The sequence below is a fragment of the Herpailurus yagouaroundi genome, unplaced genomic scaffold, assembly GCF_014898765.1.
Source record: "Herpailurus yagouaroundi ecotype Mexico unplaced genomic scaffold, PumYag 248, whole genome shotgun sequence".
In the NCBI taxonomy this organism is placed as follows: domain Eukaryota; kingdom Metazoa; phylum Chordata; class Mammalia; order Carnivora; family Felidae; genus Herpailurus; species Herpailurus yagouaroundi.
The window spans coordinates 5,369,701-5,377,054 of record NW_024412465.1 but is presented as its reverse complement, the minus strand read 5'-3'; the positions used below and the strand labels follow the sequence as shown (position 1 = coordinate 5,377,054).

The 7,354-nt window shown below is 51.6% G+C and overlaps 1 protein-coding gene across 1 annotated transcript in view; it reads right to left on the bottom strand.

Annotated features, from left to right (window-relative positions):
- The window catches only part of DHRSX (dehydrogenase/reductase X-linked), a gene marked incomplete at its 5' end in the record, with an annotated part of 106,075 nt that overhangs the window by 36,645 nt on the left and 62,076 nt on the right, over positions 1 to 7,354 (bottom strand). The gene's annotated exons all lie outside the window — the stretch shown is intronic.

Sequence of the window (7,354 nt, the reverse complement as noted above, 5' to 3'; positions counted from 1 at the left end):
GGGGCCAAGGCAGCCTTAGCTGTGGACCCCATGCTCAATCAGTGCAAAGCCACGTTAGTGCTGTGGCATTTGTCACCACGTTTTCTCCAGAAAAGCCCAGCATCGAGCTGTATCTCTCAAGAAGTCTAGTACGCACCAGGAAAACGGCCAGAATCCCAGTTGTTACGGGAGGCTTACGGGTCCGTCTTTTAGTATTTGACAGATGGACAGACAAGACGGGAAATGACGCAGAGAAGGCTCTGAATGACGCACTTGACAGGGCTAAAAAAATGCAGATTTAGAAGGAGGGATGAGTCTCTCGTCATGGGGACGATTTGAGAATGAGGAGTTCGTACTCATCTCTGTTAACATGTTAAATGGGTAACAACAAGATGAAAATTTCCGGGAAATGAGCACTTTTCCCAGAAAATACTGATTATTAAGATCCAATCAAGGAAGATGGGAGCAATTAGAGCGACCATATGAGAGCAACAGAAACGCTACGGGAGATCGAGTCGGGCACAGGGGAAGGCTGGTGACGGTGTCGAGGCGGATTCTTCCGTGCCTCAAAGGACGACGCCTTTACTGACGGACTCCGGACGCGGGCAGAGGGCCCAGTGGATTCCTTTGATGATGTGTGCGTTGCTTCGATTCGGGAACCTGACGACTTGGAGCCACAAGGGGAGGGGACAAAAAGCCACAAAGCGCTTGACCCCACCGGTACCATCTACCCCCTCCCCAGGGGTGTTAGCCCTCGGGAGCGGATCGGGGTGACTTGAGGACCACCACACCCCCAAAAAGGCGGACAGGCATTGGTGGCGGGGCACGGGCTTCACTAGTGACACTCGAGAGCCCGGACCCTGTTCCAACAGCAAATGCAGTGCCCGGGGCGGCCGGGGACTGGAAATCCCGGGGCGGGGGGAGGGGGGGGGGAAGCAGGAGGCAGGGCTGGAGAGACGGTCAGGGAGAGACGGACACAGAGACAGAGAGAGATAGCACCGAGAGACAGGGAGAGACAGACACAGAGACAGGGAGAGATAGCACCGAGAGACAGTCAGGGAGAGAAGGACACAGAGACAGGGAGAGATAGCACCGAGAGACAGTCAGGGAGAGAAGGACACGGAGACAGGGAGAGATAGCACCAAGAGACAGTCAGGGAGAGACAGACACAGAGAGAGGGAGAGATAGCACTGAGAGACAGGGAGAGACAGACACAGAGAGAGGGAGAGACAGACAGAGAGAGGGAGAGATAGTACCGAGAGACAGGGAGAGACAGACACAGAGACAGGGAGAGATAGCACCGAGAGACAGGGAGAGACAGACACAGAGACAGGGAGAGACAGACACAGACACAGGGAGAGATAGCACGAAGAGACAGTCAGGGAGAGACAGACACAGAGACAGGGAGAGATAGCACCGAGAGACAGTCAGGGAGAGATGGACACAGAGACAGGGAGAGATAGCACAGAGAGACAGTCAGGGAGAGACGGACACAGAGACAGGGAGAGATAGCACAGAGAGACAGTCATGGAGAGACAGACACAGAGACAGGGAGAGTTAGCACCAAGAGACAGTCAGGGAGAGACAGACACAGAGACAGGGAGAGATAGCACCGAGAGACAGGGAGAGACAGACACAGAGACAGGGAGAGATAGTACCGAGAGACAGGGAGAGACAGACACAGAGACAGGGAGAGATAGTACCGAGAGACAGGGAGAGACAGACACAGAGACAGGGAGAGATAGCACCGAGAGACAGTCAGGGAGAGACACACACATAAAGGGGCCCAGAAAGAGACAGACACAGACACAGAGACAGACACACAGAGACACAGACACAGAGATAGACAAAAACAGGGAGACAGTCAGAGCGAGGCAGATTGCGACAGACAAAGATACAGGGACATAGGGAGATAGCACCAGAGAGACCATCAGGAGAGACAGACAGAGAGAGACAGAGACAGACACAGAGATTAACAGAGACAAAGAGATAGACAGAGAAAGAGATAGCCAGAGAGAGGAGCTCCCTGGCACACAGGAGACAAGTGCATGAAGACAGGATCATGTGTGTTTCCTTATTTCCAGGCAGGGTGCAGGGAGGGGGGTCCCCCTCGAAAAGCAGGCTGGTTGGGCCTCAGACATCCGTCTGGAATGAGGCCTGTGCCTCAGACGCCCGTCCCGAAGGCTTGGACCCCGTGAGGCCATGGGGTCCTACGTGGCCTCTCCAGGCGGCAGCTGGGACCATACGTGCCTGCCCAGGGCTCAGCCACCTCTCCAGCCTCATTCCCCGGCTCAGGGATGCTGGTGTTCACCTGCCCGGCCTTCCTATTCAAGGTGCCCTTTCTGTCCACAAACCCGTCTTCCGGATCGAATGTCCTCCGAGAACCAGCTGGGCTGGTCCTTCCCCAGTGGCCTCCTGTGAGAGTCCGCCCTGCAGAGCAATACTGAGCGATACTGTGCTTTTCTTCCTCTGGACACGCCCGGCCCTCCCGGCCCGCACTGCAAGGCCCTACAAATTGGACACTGAGCTGCTCAGGCACAAACTGGAGTCAGCCACCACCCCGTAAGAAAGGCAACAAGGACGTAAGTCCTGAGTTCTCGTAAGCATTGCTGTCAAAGTGCGCGCAGAAAGGGGAACGCTCATGCACCGTTGCTGGGAATGCGGACTGCTGCAGTCAGTGAGCACAACGGTATTGAGGGTCCGCAAACAGTGAAAAGCGGAAGGGCCCCGTGATCCAGCAATGCCCCCGCTGGGTACACCTCCAACGGGAGTGAAAGCAGGATGAATGGATACAGGACAGGTGGTCCCTCCACAGGACGCAGCACGGCTCAGCGTTAAAACAGAAGGGGACCCTGCCATTTGTCACAGCGTGGATAGACCATGATGCTCAGGGAGATGAGCCAGGCAGAGAAACACCAACACTGCATGATGTCACTTGTATGTGGAACCCAAAGAAGGAGGGGCGCCTGGGTGGCTCAGCTGGTTGAGCTTTCGACTGTTGATTTCGGCCCAAGTCATGATCCCGGGGTTGTGGGATCAAGCCCCGCAGTGGGCTCCTTCCATGCTGAGTGGGGAGCCTGTTTGGGATTCTCTGTCTCTCCTTCTCTCTCTCCCTCTGCTCCTCCCCTACTTGTACTCTCTATCTGTGAGGAACGACAGGAGAGGAGAGGGGAGGGGAGGGGAGGGGAGGAGAGGAGAGAAGAGAAAGGAAAAGAAAAAGAAAAGGAGAAAAAAAGAAAAGGAAAAGGAAAGGAATGGAAAGGAAAGGAAACAAAAAAAGAAAGGGAAAAAGGACAAAAGAAAAGGAAATGAAAAGAAAGAAAAGGAAAGGAAAGGGAAAAAGAAGAAATGAAAAGAGAAGAAAACAAAGGAAAGAAAAAAGAAAAGAAAAGAAAAGAAAAGAAAAGAAAAGAAAAGAAAAAAGAAAAGAAAAGAAAGAAAAGAAAAGAAAGAAAAGGAAAGGAAAGGGAAAAAGAAGAAATGAAAAGAGAAGAAAACAAAAGAAAAGAAAAAAGAAAAGAAAAGAAAAGAAAAAAGAAAAGAAAAGAAAAGAAAGAAAAGAAAAGAAAGAAAAGGAAAGGAAAGGGAAAAAGAAGAAATGAAAAGAGAAGAAAACAAAAGAAAAGAAAAAAGAAAAGAAAAGAAAGAAAAGGAAAGGAAAGGGAAAAAGAAGAAATGAAAAGAGAAGAAAAGAAAAGAAAAGAAAAAAGAAAAGAAAAGAAAAAAGAAGTCACAGCCCCCAAAACAGAATGGTAGATGCCAGGGGTTGTAGGAATGAGGAAGAAGCAGATGTTGGTCAAAGGACATGACGTTCCAGCTGGACATTCCCAGGATAGAACGTACGGCTCAGTGATTATAGTTAACAGGGCTGAATGATACCCTTGAATTTACCGAGGGGGGATGTTCAGTGCGCGCACTGCACAAAGTGGCAGCTGTGTGCCACGCAGGACACGTGCATCGGATCGACTATGGCGATCGCTTCAAAACGTGTACGTGTGTTAAATTCTCACGCCGGACGCCTTTCAAAAAATCACGCCGGACGACCTCAAAGGCACGCGCACCTCCCTCCACGCCTGAGTCACAAAGGAAGTCCCGTTGGGCGGCCCACAATACCCGCGTCTGTCCGTCAACAGCTCAGCCATAAACACAATTTCAGAAGCTCAAGGGAATTGCTGGGTGGCAAGAACCTGGGGGCAGACGGGACCTCGATGAACGCCCTCGGGTGCCCATGGGACCGGCACGCAGAGTGGCCATGTGACGGGTCGGCCGGAGGTGCTCACGGGGCAGGTAGAAAAAGGAAAGCGCCACCCACAGGGGATCCAGAGTGAGTAGCTGCAGGCAGGCAGGTTTTCAGGAGGGGAAGGGGATTGAGCTCAGGCTTCCCCTCGAGCAGCTCAGGTCGGCGCCCGGTGAGAAGGGACGGTGGTTACCTGGGTGTAGACAGGAGCTGAACAGCTTGAGCCCAGAGAGCACACGTGCACATCGCTGTCCGGGACCCTCCCCCCTGTGGCCGGGGTGACCCTGTGAGCAGCCGTCCGCACGAGATCGCCGGCTGCGGCGTCGCTCGTCGTCCCTCGCGTACCGGCTGGAAACAACGGCTGCTCGTCGCGTCCCGGGTCCTCGGAGGGGACGTCTGGGTGGAGGCGAGCTGGGCCCTCAGCGCGGGGCCTCACGAGGCCGGAACCGGGGGGGATGGGGCTGAGGTCTCAGCTGCAGCTTCACATCCTGTCCCAGCCTTCTTCAGGGCCTGTGACATTCAGCTGCTTGCACGTGGCAGGAGTTCCTTGCACTAGGACGCAGGTCCTCTTTCTTTCCTTCCTCCCTGCTTCCTTCCTCCCTGTTTTCAGACGTAGGCGACGTCATGAAATGCTCTAAATAACTCAGGATTGCACAACTTCTTTGGGTGCTGTGGGGTACTCCAGAATTCACCACCTCCATAAATACCACCTCTGGTTTCTCATGGTTCCAGTTTTTGACATTCGCCAGGCTTCTTTCGCAAAAACAGAAGCAGAGGATCCTTTCTGTAGCAGGTCTGAGTTTTTTGTTTCGTCTTGTTTTGCTTCTTGCTTTGGGCTCGACTCCGCACACGCCACGCAGAGAAGGCAGCCACAGAGGCACCTGGTGCTCGGTGTTGACTTTATGAATATTTCATGAGCGAGGCTGTGTTGAGTGAGCGCTGCCTCCGGATTCATTGTCCCTGGGGCGCTTATGCATCCCGTCAAGGGGAGGATGGAACCATCGTATCATCTGCCCCTCGTGGAAGTGACCGCGCTTCTCATCCTGAGCCCAGCGCTCCTCGTGGCATCTGTCACCAGCGCCCCCGGGGGCCTGAAGATCCGATCTGGGAATGAGATGCCAGCATCTGCGACGTAATGACGGCCATTCTCCCGGGCGCCACACGGATTTTCCGCATCATTTGCCTCCCGTGCTCGTCAAGAACACATTGAGATGTGACAGAACCTGTTTAAAAATGCTCTTCAACCTTCCCGCAGAGCAGGGACCAGTAAGAGAGACCGGATTCCTTGCGCATCGCGCGAAGGAGGAGACGTGCCCGCCGACCACGGCACTGTCTGGACAGAGGGATCATGCCCTGCGCTGAAGTCGGATGTTTAACCCACCGGGCCACCGAGGTGTCCCATGAAGTTTATTTATTTTTGAGAGAGACAGAGACAGAGTGCGAGCAGGTTAGGGGCAGAGAGAGAGGGAGACACAGAATCCGAAGGAGGATCCAGGCTCCAAGCTGTCAGCACAGAGCCGACGCGGGGCTCCAACCCGCGAACCGCGAGATCATGACCTGACCCAAAGTTGGTCCATTAACCAACGGAGCCACCCAGGAGCCCCGTAAAATCCAGTTTTATTTTTGTAGTGAGGTATAACTGACACGCACAATTATGTGTTTCAGGTGTACATCATTGTTATTTTTTGATTAAAAATTTTTTTAATGTTTATTTTTGACAGAGAGAGAGAGACAAGAGCGTGAGCAGGGGAGGGCCAGAGACAGAGGGAGACACAGAATCCGAAGGAGGCTCCAGGCTCCGAGCCATCAGCAGAGAGCCCTACGCGGGGCTTGAACCCACGAACCGTGAGATCATGACCTGAGCCCAAGTCGGAAGCTTAACCGACTGAGCCCCCAGATGCTCCAGAACCCTTTTAAATGTAGAGTCACAGATATCTGCAAAACCAAAGGCTGTCTATATTATTACATATTATACATAACTTATATATGTTATATTCATGTGTATTTGTATAGCATGTTCATTATGGTATGTATTATGTCACAGACAATATGTTATATATCATATAAACATATGAAATAAATAGTATATAAATAAAATAAATACATACGATACACATATAATAACATAGTATTATATAATGCATATTAGATAGCATAAGATATGTTACATATTATTCTATTTTATGTCATGTTTTTATATATAACACAGGTATACAGACTCAATAATATACAAATGGAGGTCATCTTTCTGCTTTTAGAAACATTTCAAATAGCAGAGAAAAAGACCACAAGACCTGTCAACACATTAAAACAAGTCCACCATCTGCCTCAAATGAACCGTTAGCTGGAGATGCCAGGGTAATGAACCCTGCAAAGCGATCTCACCTCCAGCCACTGGCCTGGAACGACGCACATTTCGAAAGATGGACAGACGGCCGGACACAGACCGACAGACGCACACACACGGAGGGGGGAAGGGCATTGTCTCCTTTCTTAGTCTCAGACCCAAACAGCCAGCTGCACGCACTACCCTTAAAAAATATTACCCGTTGACAGAAAAAGAGACTCCCGATGAACGTTTTAGAAAGTAACGTCGACTGAGTCCTTATTTCGTGAGACTCTGCCAGAATTGTTAAGGTGCAGAATTAAAGTGTTTGCGTTTGTCATAATATTTGACTCCATCCATTCCACTCGGTTTCGTTCTCTTTTGTTCCTGAGATTGTTTTCTTCTTTCTACCTCCAGCCTATCTGAACGGTGTTTTTCTCACCAATTTAGAGACACACGAAAGGTAATGATTTCAGCAATAATGTTCTTCAGAAGAGGATGCTGTTTGGATTTCCCGTTGTACGAGTTTGCTCGGTTGCTGGTAACAGCATTGTGCATGGGGTGGTTTCCATCAGACACATTTATTTCTCCTGGTTCTGGAGGCTGGGAGTCTGAGATCCAGGTGGGGCCGAGGTTGGGGTCTGAGATCCAGGCAGGGCTGAGGCTGGGGCCTGAGATCCAGGCAGGGCTGAGTCTGGGAGTCTGAGATCCAGGCAGGGCTGAGGCTGGGAGTCTGAGGTCCAGGAGGGGCTGAGTCTGGGAGTCTGAGATCCAGGCAGGGCTGAGGCTGGGAGTCTGAGGTCCAGGAGGGG